Below are 14,772 nucleotides of genomic sequence, written 5' to 3' on the forward strand. Positions count from 1 at the left end.
CTGAGAGTCTCTGGCAGAGGGGGGATGGGACTGGGGCAAGTGCCGGGGCATGGTCCACTGGAGGACCCTCACTGATATTAAGGGGGTGGGGGAAGAGATGATATTAAAGGGGTCGAGGAAGAGATGATATTAAAGGGGGTGAGGGAACAGATAATATTAAAGGGGTGGGGGAAAGAGATGCTATTAAAGGGGTGGGGGAAGAGATATTAAAGGGGATGTCAGCACCCACCTCAACCTAGTTCTTAAGAAAGTAGAACTCTTGGAGATAGGGTTTTCCAAGCAGAAACTTTTACTAAGAAATAGAAGATAACAGGCATAATAGATAGGATCTGAGGGATTCCTTTACATCTCGATAATTTTAAAGTGCCCCCAAGCAAACTCCACTCCACAGTTCATTTGCTCAGTTCCAGATCAGCCAATCTCCAGGTGGTAAGTCCATCGTGGGAAAGGAAAGATAACAATCCGTTTGCAGCATGATCCTTTCCACAGCTCCTCATACCTCCTTCGGAGAAATAAACCAGATCCCGGAGGGTTGTATTTCTTCCCCCCACCCCATTTTCTAGTTGCCCGGTAAGTTCAGAGAGAATGCCTAGTATAGAAAGCAATTTGTTACATTGTAATGGATAGCAGAGAGGCAGAATAAACAAAAGGGTACATTTATGGAGGAAGTGAAAACAATAAAACCCACATGTCTGTCCACTCTCCCACTTGGGAATGGCAGATGAGATTTGGTTTTAGCACAGAGGAGCTAGTTAGAAATGAAATATAAATGGATTCTGAAATCTTGCCCCCCTTAACAATAGGAGAGATCCACCTGTAGAGGAAACAAAAATATAGATGTTAGCCTGGTTTGTTGCGATATTCTATATGAAACTTCTTTAGCAGTTTGGTGCTCTGATGTGACGTTTATGGACCCACTCATTTTCTGAGGAGGGAAGGTGTTTCCAAGTTACTAGGTATTGAATTGCTCTGTGATACTTCCTAGAATCTAGGATTTCTTTTACCTCGAAATGTTGTTCTCCTTCAATCATGATTGGAGGTGGTGGTGGGGATTTTTGGCCGTAAGGGTGACTGTTGTTCCTTTTTTAGCAAACTGCAGTGAAAAAATGGGTGTATTTGCCTAAGATTTTGGGTAGTTCTAATTCTACTGTTACTGTGTGCTCCCATCTCCGTGCCTTTCATCCCACAGGCCAGGCATGCCCTGGGACACTAGGCTTACAGAACACCAAGGCACAAGTGAGGAAAAGTGCGGTGTAGCAGAGCCAGACAAGGAGAGGCCCAGCAAAGTGAGGAATGGTCCGGCATGACAGGTGAGGTTGGGAGGGGTGGGGTGGGGTGAGGAAAATGAGCTGCAGTTTCTACTGCAAATCACCAGCCTGTGCATGCATCGGGAGGGTGCCCAGTCGGGTTGGGGTGGGCCAGGGCTGGGGCAGCATAGGCCATTCCCTTGCCATTTCTGGAACAGCCCTGGGGGACCAAATTTGGACCCTCCCTGGCCCAGCCCCGGCACCTGCTGCTTTGGTGGCTCTGTAGGCAGAGCTGTCAGAGAACTTCGCAGCTCTGCCTACAGAGCCACCAAAGCAGTAACTGAAAACTGGACATTTGCTGCAATGCACGGGGTGATTGTTTGCCTCCAGCCGGAGGCAAACAATTGCATCATGCTGAAACCAGCAACCGCTGTTTCCCCCCCCACCTGCCACATGAATCGTGCTGCTGCCATCACCATTCGCCCCCCCGCCATGCAGATCGCGGTGCTGCTGGCGCACCATAAAATCGACCCATGGCCATGGATGTGAGCTCCAGAGGCCTGGAAAATTTATTATTTATTTATTTATTTATTTGTTTTTATATACCGCCCTTCTCCCGAGGGACTCGGGGCGGTGTACAGAGTAAGGTAGCTATACAGATTGAACAATAGTGAAAAACAATAGTAAAAAACAACTGAGACCCCAAGAGCTATCAGGCCAGGCCGGACTGCTGGAACAGGTAAGTTTTTAAATCATGCCGGAAGGTGCGGAGGTCGGGGGCCATCCGGATTTCGGTAGGCAAGCAGTTCCAGAGGGCTGGCGCACCCACTGAGAATGCCCTCACCCTGGGGGCCACCAGTCGACATTCCTTGAGCGGTGGCACCCTGAGGAGGCCCTCTCTGTGGGAGCACACAGGACGGAGGGGTGTTGATGTTGGCAGAAGGTGCTCCCGTAGGTATTCTGGACCCATGCCATGTAGGGCTTTGTATGTCATTGTTAGCACCTTGAATTTCACTTGGAAGGCAACCGGAAACCAGTGCAGCTCACGGAGGAGAGGTGTGATATGGGAGTATCGGGAGGCCCCCAAAAGTGTCCGTGCAGCTGCACTTTGCACCAGTTGAAGCTTCTGAGTGGCTCTCAAGGGCAGCCCCATGTAGAGAGCGTTACAGTAGTCTAGGCGAGAGGTCACAAGTGCATGGGTGACTGTACGTAAGGCATCCAGGTCCAGATAAGGTCGTAGTTGGTGCACCAGTCGAACCCGGGAGAAGGCCCCCTTGGTCACAGCTCCTATGTGATCTTCCAAGGATAGCTGTGAGTCTAGGAGGACACCCAGGTTGCGGGCCCTATCAACAGAGGGTAATAACTCATCCCCGATGTTAAGGGATGGAATGATCTGAGTATCCTGGCTTGCCGGTATGTACAACCATTCAGTCTTGTCCGGGTTGAGTTGAAGCCTGTTCCTCCCCATCCATTCCCGGACCGCTTTCAGGCAGCGGGACATCACGTCGAGGGCATCACTGATGCTGTTTGGAGTTGAGATGAAAAGCTGGGTGTCATCAGCATACTGATGGTACCCTACTCCAAAACCACGAATGATCTCACCCAGCGGCTTCATGTAGATGTTGAACAGGAAAGGCGAGAGGACCGACCCTTGAGGGACTCCGCAAACGAGAGGCCTCGGAGTTGACCTCTGTCCTCCTGCCAGCACCGACTGCGAGTGACCCAGGAGAAAGGAGGAGAACCACCGCAGAACCGTGCCTCCCACTCCCAGTCCCCTGAGGCGCCGCAGCAAGATACCATGGTCGATGGTATCAAAAGCCGCCGAAAGGTCTAATAAGACTAGGACAGAGGAATGGCCCCTGTCCCAGGCTCTCCAGAGATCATTCATCAGAGCGACCAATGCTGTCTCCGTCCTGTAGCCCAGCCTGAAGCCCGATTGGCACAGGTCTAGATAAACCGCTTCATCCAGGACCGGAGGAAGTTGATGTGCCACCACACTCTCAACAACCTTCGCAAGGAAGCAAAGGTTGGAGACTGGACGAAAGTTATTCAATGAGGTTGGGTCCAAGGTGGGCTTCTTGAGGAGAGGTCTCACCACCGCCTCCTTCAAGGCGGTGGGGAAGTGACCCTCACTCAGAGAAGCAGAGATGACCGCCAGGAACCAGCCTCGTGTCCCCTCTCGAGCTGCATAAGCCAGCCAGGCAGGGCACGGGTCCAGTAAGCATGTGGAGGAGCTCAACCTCCTCATAATCCTGTCCACTTCCTTTGGAGTCACAGGATCAAATTCCTCCCAGATGACGTCGACAAGACTGTCCATGTCCTGTTCCTCCAACTCTGCCCAGTTGGAGTCCAGGCCGGTTCGAATCCGAGCGATTTTATCCAACAGATATTGACCGAATTCCTCGGCTCGACCCTGTAAGGGTTCCTCCCTCACCTCTTGGTTCAGTAGGGAGCGAGTCACTCTGAACAAGGCAGCCGGGCGATTATCTGCGGACGCGATGAGGGTGGAAAAGTAATTGGATTTCGCCACCCTTATCGCTGTGAGATAAGACCTGGTGAGGATTCTTAGTCGCAATCGGTCGGATTCGGATCGACTGGATCTCCAATGGCTCTCTAGGCCCCGTCTCCGACGCTTCATCTCCCGGAGCTCTGCGGTGAACCATGGGGCTCCCTGGGATCTGTGCCGGGTCAGGGGCCGCAGGGGTACAACTCGGTCCAGAGGCTCCGTGGCTGCCCTTTCCCAGGCTTCCACTAAGGCGTCCGCCGAGTTGTGAGCAGGGAGTGCATGTGGGTTCCCAAGCGCTGCCTGGAACCTATCAGGGTCCATTAGGCGCCTAGGGCGGTACCATCTGGTTGGCACCGTGCACCCACGGCAGGGGGTGGCAAAGGGGAAGTCTAGCCGTAGGAGGGGATAATCGGTCCATGACAGGGGCGTAACGGTCATGGCGCCCCCAGCGATATCATCACGCCACCGTCCAGACAAGAACACCAAGTCGGGGGTGTGGCCTCCCTCATGAGTCGGTCCAGAAATTATTTGCGACAGGTCCATGGCCGCCATGGAAGCCATGAACTCCCGAGCTAGTTCGGACAATCCTCCCAGGGACGGTAGGTTAAAGTCGCCCAATACCATGAGTTTTGGGAATTCAACCACCAACCCTGAGAGGACATCGAGTAGCTTGGGCAGGGCTGCCGCTGCACGATTAGGTGGTAGGTACGCCAGCAGCAGGCCCAACTGCGCCCCCTGGCCGTATCTCAGAAGGAGAGACTCACACCCGACTATCTGAGGGACGGTGGTCTCTCGCGGGCTAAGGGTCTCCCTGATGATTACTGCCACTCCTCCGCCCTTCCCATGGGCCCGAGGCTGGTGCAGCACCTGGAAACCAGGCGGGCAGAGGTCAACCAGAGGGACACCACCCTCTGGGCCCAGCCAGGTTTCCGTGATGCAAGCCAGGTCCGCGTGCTTACTCTCCACTAGGTCACGAACAAGGTGAGCCTTGTTAGCTACGGACCTGGCATTTAGGTAGACCAGCCTGAGCTTAGGAGGCTGCACATCTTCGCTCCCGGGTCCTCGGGGGAAGTACAGAGGGTCGGAGCGTCTCACCGCTTGTACAGAGCGGAGATGACTCTCCCGGTGATGATACGGCCCTCTGCTTGTGCACCTTCTGCCGTTCCCCACCATCCTGGGAATTGGCTGTCCGTCAGCTCTCCACTGGGTTTTGTCGGCGACTGGCCCTCGTTCCTCACCTTCGTGAACGGTCGTAGGCCTGGCCTGCGCTATGGTAGTTGGAAGGCCCCCCTTCGCCGAACAACCATAGTCTTTTCCCGCCCCCCTCCCTAACCCGACAAAGAACTTAACTAGGAACTTAACCAGGGGCCTCTTGTTGCACTTGTGCTGGAGGCCCCTGACCCTTCCCGGCCATCTCTCAGAGGCCCAATGGTCGGGCCCATCATCGAGATTGGATGTATTGTAGGCGGGATGAACCCAGGAGAGGGGGGAACCCCTGAGGGTGTGTAGGTCTGTGCTCGAATATTGGAGAAGCATAGAGACACAGGGTTTTTTGGGAAGGCGGTCCCCTGGATGGAGAATTGGCAGGAGGGTCGAGTTGGGTAGGTGGGTATCTGGACCGTCACCCAGCCACTGCCACTTGGCTGGGTGAACCCCAGAAGCAGGCCACTCCCCATCCTCTCACGATGGGTTGTGACTCTGTTTCCGGGGGTGGTCCAGGACCCACTCTGGGTGAAGCATACCCCATAGAGCTCTCACCTCTATGGGGCTGCAGGTGTAAGGTCAAGCCACTCTGCCACTGTGGCTTGCACCCAGGCCCATCATGTCCTGTGGGGCGAGGGTGGGCAGGGGGGTTGAGAGTTGATAGAGGCAAGATGATGATGGCTTCGGTGGTCCAGTCGCCGCTGTCTCCACTGATCAGCTGCATCGTGGCGTCTTTTTGGTTGAAGATCGGCACGGAGACACCGTCGGCATCCAGGGTGCGGGCCGGAGACGCCACGCTGCGTCTAATAGTGCTGCCGTCGAGGGTTCTTGGTAAAGGTGGTCGACCGGGGTCTGGAGAAGCTTTCGCTGCTGCTCTGTTGCATAGCTGTTCCCCTGATCCGCTGGTCCGCGGCATCTCCTTGATGTAGATCGGAGGTGCCGCCGCCTAGGGCTAGGTCAAGGTGGTCGAGGAAGGACGAGGCGCTGGCCCTCACTCAAGACGGCTGCAGCGGTTCAGGGGGCGGGCCGGAGACGCCACGCCGCTGCTGCTAGCGCCGCTGTCAAAGGCCCCTCAGAGGGTGGTCGATCGGGCCCGCATAGCCGGTCTGCGGCGTCTCCTTGATCCCATGGAGACGCCGCCGCTATTCAGGAGCAGGCCAGGAGGCCGAGGCAGAGCAGCGACTCCGGTCCTGCTCAGGGTGGCTGCAACGACTGCCACTTCCGCCGCCAGCTGATCCAGCTGATCCGCGGCACCTTCCTTGATCTTCGGAGACGCCGCCGTTGCCCAGGGGCCGATCAGGGAGCCGAGGTAGGGCGGAGACGCCGGCCCCACTCCAGATGGCTGCAACAGCTGCAGCAGCTCAGGGGGCGGGTCGGAGGTGCCACGCCGCCACTGCCACCGCCGGTGTTCAGGCCCATGGGGAGACGACCGACTAGGGCCCGGCGAAGCTCTCACCATCACCGTTGTTGATGTTGCCACTGCCTCCGCCCCCCAGCTGGTCTGCGGCGCCTCCGTTGATCCCTCGGAGATGCCGCTGCCGCCCGAGAGCCGATCAGGGAGCCGGGGCAGAGCAGAGCTGCCAGCCCCTCTCGGATGGCTGCAATGGCTGTAGTGGCTTAGGGGGCGGGCCGGAGACGCCACGCCGCCACCGCCACCGTCACTGTTAGGCTCCTGGGAGAGATGACCGACTGGGGGCTGGAGAGCTGTCACCGTCGCTGTTGTTGTCCTCGTTGTCGCCGCCTCCGCTGCACAGCTGATCTGCGGAGACGCCGCCCTTGCCCGGGAGTAGATCAAGCGGTTGAGGCAGGGCGGAGGCATTGGCCCCATTTACAACGGCCGCCAATGGCCCAGGCGGCGGGGCGGAGAAGTCCCGGCGCCCCTACGGCTGATTCGGGAGGCAGCGGGCGGCACATTGCCCAACTCATCTGCCCAAACTTCTGACCCCATCCCAGGGGTCCGATGACATCCCTGGGGGGCTCCTGGGGGGACGCCTTACCACTGGGGGCTACGGAGCTCTCCCCAGCACGTCCGCCATCTTTGGAGCCGGCAAAAAAAAAATGATTGGTCATGGGGGGGTGCATGAAATTGCCCTGCAGCCCTAGATCTGGGTGGCAGAAACATTTTCCACATCTCCAGCACCTGGACCGGGCCGCTTGATCACCGTAAAATCGCCCCGTGGCCATGGATGCAAGCTCCAGAGGCCTGGAAAACACTTCTGCCACCTGAATCGGCCATGGGGGGGGGCAAGAAATAGTTCCAGGTAGCAGAAGTATTTTCCAGGCCTCTGGAGCTTGCATCTAGGGCTGTAGAGTGATTTTGCGCACCCCCATGCCTGATCTGGGCAGAAGAAGTGTTTTGAAAGCCTCTGGAGCTCGCATCCATTCTGCGGGGCAATTTTGCAGTGTTCCAGTAGTGTCAGAGGCCTGGAAACTGCTTTTGCCACCCAGATCTAGGGCTGCAGAGTGATATCATGCCCCACCCATGGCCAATCCAGGTAGCAGATGCCTTTTCCAGGCCTTCGGAGCCTGGATTGGGCCATTGGGGCACCGCAAAAATCACTCCGGAGGCTTACCTGGACTCATGCTGGCAGCTGCCTCCACCATCCAGCCCGGATCTGCCCAGCTCTTGCAGTTGCTCCCTGACTCTCAGGGCAGAGAGAAAGAGAGCTGAGCGTGCAGGCGCACATGGAGAGGCAGAGGAGAACAGCCTGACCCTGCCTCCCTCTGGGGTGATGGTGTAGGTTCCCCACCATGGGACTAATGGATTAAAATTCACATTGAATTATAGCTTGAAAGAATTTTTTTTTACAAAAGAATGTATCTTTGGCATTTGACTCCAGACAGACAACATGTACAGAGGGGCTTCTAATAAGTATTGTAAATACAACCAAAATCCAGGTATATTTTATCATATGTGGAGCATGTGAAAACATATTTGATAAACATAATAATGATAATGCAAAAATACTTAATATATGAATATTAATGAAACTGAAGCTTTTCTTTTAGATATTATTGACAAACCAATCAAAAAACTATTTGGGGTGCTATTCCTTCACATCATGACCGCTGTGAGGATTGAACTTGCCAAGCACTGAAAAAGAAAAGAGATATCGATGTTGAAGAATGGATTTTAAAATTGACTGAATTAACAGAGATGGTGAAACTGTTTTGATTAGAGACAATGGGCTAGATACCTTTATAAGGGACTGGAAGCCATTTGTGGACTTTCTACATATTAAATACAATAACAAATGGTTAACAGAGGGATTTGAAGATTAGTGTAATGTTTGGGCTAACCTGTTGACTTTTCTTTTTTTGTTGCTGACACATTGGGAAATGATGCAATATTTCCTTCCTTTACTCTATCCACAGGGAGATTTTCTTGTAGAATGCACAAATTTTGTCTTCCATGATAAACACATTATGACTGGGGCCCTGCAGTGACCAATTCAGTTCACTAAGCTTTTTAAATATGTCAGCCAAATAGCCAAAGCAGGAAACCCAGAAGACATTTTCAAACTTTTCTGCTAGGGGTGATGAAACATTCTTCAGGAATAGGTGTGATTCATCTTGTAATTCAAATAATCTCGATAATGTTTCACCTCTCGACAACAAACGTACTTCTGTATGAAAGAGAAGAGTGCTGTGCTCAGAATCCAAATCGTTGCATAATTGTCAGAATAAAAGTCCATTCACTTGTCGGCTTTTCATGAATTTATTATTTTTGCAGCATCCTCCAAAATCTCATGTAAAAATGGGCTCATCCATTTGAAGCAAGTGCATGTCTATGCAAGATGCAATGATTTGAAACAATAGAACTGTTTCTTGTCTTAGCTCATGCTATCATCACGCCCGAAGCTCTTACCATTGGAATAACTTACTACACACCAAGTCCATAATATTCCATGTTCACTGAAAATATTGTCAATTATTGTGAATATTTCTTTCCCAGTCATTCTGCCAGGTAGTGGGTAGCAAAATAATACATGTTCCAGTATATCATCCAAATCAGGAACATGCACAAAGACAATTAATTGCGCTTCACCAGTGATGTCAGTGTTTTCATCCAATTGAAATGCAAATTTTTCTGCTGCTGTGATCTTTTCCACCACTTGCTGAGTAACGTCTGTGGCCATATCTTGTATTTGTCTTTGGAGGGTATTGTCAGAACATGGAATGTATTACAAATAGCATCAGCCATTTTTTTCATCAAAGAAAATTGAAATAATTTCAGTGGCAGAGGGAACCATGACTTCTTTAACAATTGAGTGAGTGTCAGAATCCATCTATATCCCATTCCTAAATCCTTATCTGTATACCCCACAAATCTCACCCCTCACTGGATTCTGCCATTCCCAAGGAGGAGAAGAGAAGATGTTAATTGGCCATCCCTATTCATTAGATGCAAGGTTTATTTAGCCTGCCTGGAGGCCGTCATCAAAGACCAGGGAAAGAATCTTTCAACTGAAAAGAACAAAGAAAGGGGGGGGAAAACAGATTTTGGTTTGTATCTCCAATTGGAATCTGAAGGGGAGGAAGTAAATGTCTTAAAGTCATGGAAGATCCCTTTTCCCATGGAAGGTTTTGACACCTGAACCTTAATTGATCCGGGACTGACCAAATGGATTGAGGGGAGGGGATTTTTACTCAGGGACACTTTAAAAGTATCAATCTGCAACACAGTTTCCAGATCCTGTCTAGATTTTGCACTGACAATCATATTTTAGTAAAAGTTTCTGCTTGGACAATCCTTTCACCAAGAGTTCTTCTTTCCTAAGACGTGGATTGGGGTGGGTCCTGACATTAGACAGGATCTGCAGTGAGAGTCAACCTGGAAGCAAAGGAGGAGGAAAGCCCCATGGAAAGGGGAGTTCCCCCCAAACGAAACCCCACCAACGGTCGGAAGCTGAAGCATCATATTCATCTGGGGAAGAGGTGGTGGAGATGCATGACCACAAACTGCGGTGGTCAACGAGCATTGGAAGGAAAAGCAAGTGGGAAAAGGCATCTTGGAAAGTGACCCTGAGGCGGGGCAGCCACCAAACCGAATGGAGGCAAGAGATGGAGAGCTCCCTGCACATAAGTGAAGAGGAGCGGATCCTAGAGAAAGCTATTGACCTGATGAAGAAAACCCTTAGCTCACTAAGAGAGGAGAAAGCTGAATACCACAGCTGCAGCAGGGCCTGGGGCCACAACTGGAGAGACAGTGGGGGGGATCCAGAACCTGCAACACCGAGGCCATCTGCTGGAACAGGAGCTGCTGCCTCAGTAGCACCCCCCCCAGAACCACACACAGGGATCAGGATGAGGGGCAATACCTCCCGCTGGGCAGATGATGATCCATTCAAAGACTACCGCTCCTGGAAGCAAAATTCAGGGGGGAGCCACCACGCTTGGGTTTTTTCCTAACCCAAGTCCTCAGCTATATGGAAGAATATGGACGGGACATCCCCAGTGACAAAGCCCGCATCCGCATCGTGCAATCCGCCCTCGACGGACGGGCTGCAGACTGGGTGCATGACTGCATGACTCCAATGCCCCAGAACTCAATGACTTCAACCGATTCATGTCATCCTTGAGGAGGCGGTTCAAGGACCCTTTGGCTGATTGTAAGGCCCAGGACAGAATCAAAACAGTGAGGCAGGGCAGACAGCCGGTGGCTGAATATACCCAAGAATTCCGAGCCATTGCCAGCAAGCTGAACTGGCCAGAAGACATCCTCCTTAGCCATTTCAAAGACGGGCTAAACTACGACCTGTATGATGCTTGCTTGCCTCAAGGAGACCCACACCATCTCGACGACTGGTATGTCCTGGCAGAGGAGGTGGAGATAGATCTACTAAAGAGGCACTGCCGGGGAACACCATGGGGCCGCCCACCACCCGAGCAAACACGCGAGGGGGAAAAACCACCGTCCATGGCTAAGAAATCAACAGGTTGTTTCAAATGCAGGAGAGAGGGTCACCATGCTGCAGAATGCCACTCAAAAGCCCCCCAGCATAAATCAGAGGCATCACCCTCCAAGAGACTAAGGAAGTCCCAAGGCAACTCAAAAGAATCTTCCATGAAGGGGACAGAGGCTGTAGAGTCTACAACCCCTGCCAAGAACTGGGATTGGATTCCGGCCTACACTGCAGGGGTGGTGGACACATCGAAAGACTCTGGTTGCACCCGCTGCCTCATCAGCCCGATGCTGGTGGGGAATTTGAGCATCCCAGTGAGGAGACTAAAACAACCAATCTCCTTTAGCCAATTAGATGAGTCAATAGCAGGAGAGGCCTCAGCTACCCTAGCCACTTAACCAATTCACCTGTCCCTGAGGACTCATGAGGAACACATAACATTTGTAGTGGCCCCAGGCATGGAATGCCCAATGATTTTAGGACTGAAATGGCTGAAGAAATGGAACCTGGGGATAAATTGGAGGACAGCAGAACTCAACTTCCAAGAGGGGGAGCATAGGATCTTAAAACCCCAAAGTATCCCCCCAACCCAAAGAGAGGAGTCAGCATCAGTGGGGAAAGAGAAGGGGTTACCAGAGATACCGAAGGAATACAAGGACCTTGCAGACGTTTTCAGTGAGGAACGGGCAGATGAGCTTCCCCCCCACCACCCCACAGACTGTGCATTAGAATTCAAACCCGGGGCAAAACTCCCAAATCCCAGGATGTATGCCATGAGCCCAAAGGAAGATGGAAAGATTCATAAAGAAAAGATTCATAAAGATTCATAAAGAAAAACTTAGAAAGAGGATTAAAGTGGCTGCCCCGGTCCTGTTCAGGGAAAAGAAGGACGGCTCACTTCGCTTGTGTGTCAATTACTGCTCCCTTAATGCAATTAGTGAATGTAATCTGTATCCCTTACCCCTAATGAAGGATATGCTATCCCACCTATCAAAAGGAAGGATTTTTACCAAACTAGACTTGAGAGAAGCATATTATCGCATTAGGATTAAGGAAGGAGATGAATGGAAGACTGCATTCAATTGCCCAATGGGTTGCTACCAGTTCAAAGTACTGCCATTTGGACTGCAAGGGGCCTCTGCAGTCTTTATGCAATTAATTAATTACCTGCTACCCAGAGGATCAATTTCATGCAACTGTGCCATGATACAAAATCAGCAGAACATTTCGGGTTTGTAAAAACCTTACACTTAACTAAAAGGCAATTTTGGTGGCCATCCATGAAAAAGGACATAGAAAGCTATGTGGGCAGCTGTCAAATCTGCGTGATGGCTAAGAGGCTGCAAGGGCAATTGCAAGGATTTTTACAACTGGTGGTGAACCCCTCAGCCCCATGGAAAGAAATAGCCATGGATTTTATAGTGGAATTACCAGAAAGGAGCGGGAACACTGTAGTCTGGACTGTCACAGATCTGTTTTCCAAACAGGTGCATTTCATACCTTGCAAAAGATACCCACTGCAAAAGCCTTAGCAAAAATTTTCATGCAGCATATTTACAGATTGCATGGGGCACCACAACGCATCATCTCTGATGGGGGGGTGCAATTTACATCGGCATTTTGGAAAGAATTTTTATCTCTTTTAGGAACCACCCAAGGACTAACATCTAGTCATCATCCTCAATCGAATAGTCAATGTGAAAAATCTAACTCAGTACTTGAGCAATATTTAAGATGCTTTATTAATTTCCAGCAAACAAACTGGATGGACCTACTGCCTTTCACAGAAGTGGCATATAATAATGCTGTCCACTCCAGCACGGGTTACACTCCTTTTCAAGTACCTACCGGTCAAAGTTTCAACCCCATGCCAGAAGTAACCCCAAACGAACTGGTAATTCCCAAACTGAAGGAATGGATTGCTCAATTACAAAACATCTGGCCAATCATTAGGAAAGCTTTAGATGAAGCTAGACAAGCATACAAGACACAGGGGGAGAAAAAGAGTCGATCCCATACCATTCAGGGTGGGAGAGATGGTATATTTATCCACAAAATACCTTAAATCACTACAACCCTGTAAAAAACTTGGACCAAAATTTATTGGACCTTTTCCAATTAAAAGAATCATAAATCCAGTAACAGTTGAATTAGGACTACCCAAAAATCTTAGGCAGATACACCCAATTTTTCACTGCAGTTTACTAAAAAGAGAACAACAGTCACCCCTACAAACAAAAACCCCACCACCACCACCTCCCATTATGGTGGAAGGAGAACAACACTTTGAGGTGAAGGAAATCCTAGATTCCAGGAAACACCATGGAGCAAGTCAATATCTAGTAGCTTGGAAACACCTCCCCTCCTCAGAAAATGAGTGGGTCTACAAACACTATGTTAGAGCACCAAAGTTGCTTAAGAGGTTTCATACAGAATATCCTAACAAACTGGGCTAACATTTATATTTTATTTCCTCTACAGATGGACCTATCTTTCTTTTAAGGAAAGCAGATTGTCAGAATCCATTTATATCCCATTCCTAAATCCTTATCTGTATACCCCTAAATCTCACCCCTCACTGGATTCTGCCATTCCCAAGGAGGAGAAGAGAAGATGTTAATTGGCCATCCCTATTCATTAGATGCAAGGTTTATTTAGCCTGCCTGGAGGCCGTCATCAAAGACCAGGGAAAGAATCTTTCAACTGAAAAGAACAAAGAAAGGGGGGGGGGAAACAGATTTTGGTTTGTATCTCCAATTGGAATCTGAAGGGGAGGAAGTAAATGTCTTAAAGTCATGGAAGATCCCTTTTCCCATGGAAGGTTTTGACACCTGAACCTTAATTGATCCGGGACTGACCAAATGGATTGAGGGGAGGGGATTTTTACTCAGGGACACTTTAAAAGTATCAATCTGCAACACAGTTTCCAGATCCTGTCTAGATTTTGCACTGACAATCATATTTTAGTAAAAGTTCCTGCTTGGACAATCCTTTCTCCAAGAGTTCTTCTTTCCTAAGACGTGGATTGGGGTGGGTCCTGACATTAGACAGGATCTGCAGTGAGAGTCAACCTGGAAGGAAAAACCTTACCAGGGGACTTTGCAAAAAATACAATGTCTAATGACGAAGCAAGGGAGGAGGAAAGCCCCATGGAAAGGGGGGTTCCCCCCAAACGAAACCCCACCAACGGTCGGAAGCTGAAGCATCATATTCATCTGGGGAAGAGGTGGTGGAGATGCATGACCACAAACTGCGGTGGTCAACGAGCATTGGAAGGAAAAGCGAGTGGGAAAAGGCATCTTGGAAAGTGACCCTGAGGCGGGGCAGCCACCAAACCGAATGGAGGCAAGAGATGGAGAGCTCCCTGCACATAAGTGAAGAGGAGCGGATCCTAGAGACATCTCTACAGTCCATTTTATCCAATCTGTTTTCTTGTCCTCAGATTTATTTTGTAGTCTTAAGGGATAAGTTGTTTTTTCCAATTTTTGTGATTTTTTCCCCACTAGGATTAAATCATGTTTCCTTTTTTGTTAAGTTCCATCTTTAAAGTCTCTATTCTTAGTTCTATATCCATTTATCTGTTTTATCTGCTCCTTCTTTGTTGTTGTTTTCTGGGCATTGTTTTGTTGTAGAGTTAACGTGGAAATAGATTGATTTATATTTTCAAAGTTGTTTTGGATTTCTTTGTGGTTTAAAGTCACTGTTATTTGAATTAGTTGCAGTATACTATACATCTCCTCCTATGAGGTATTTATGTTTTCTTGATATGTTCTTTCTATATGTCTCTGATCCATGGTAGCCAAGAATTTGAGTTTTCCTCTTTCTTTCTTTTCTCTGCAAATAGCTTTAGAGTCCCAATTAGATAGATATTTGTAATCCAGATAGTTCAAAAAAGATTTTTTCCCCTGAA

The sequence above is a fragment of the Vipera ursinii genome (genome assembly GCF_947247035.1).
Source record: "Vipera ursinii genome assembly, chromosome: 7".
Taxonomy (NCBI): Eukaryota; Metazoa; Chordata; class Lepidosauria; order Squamata; family Viperidae; genus Vipera; species Vipera ursinii.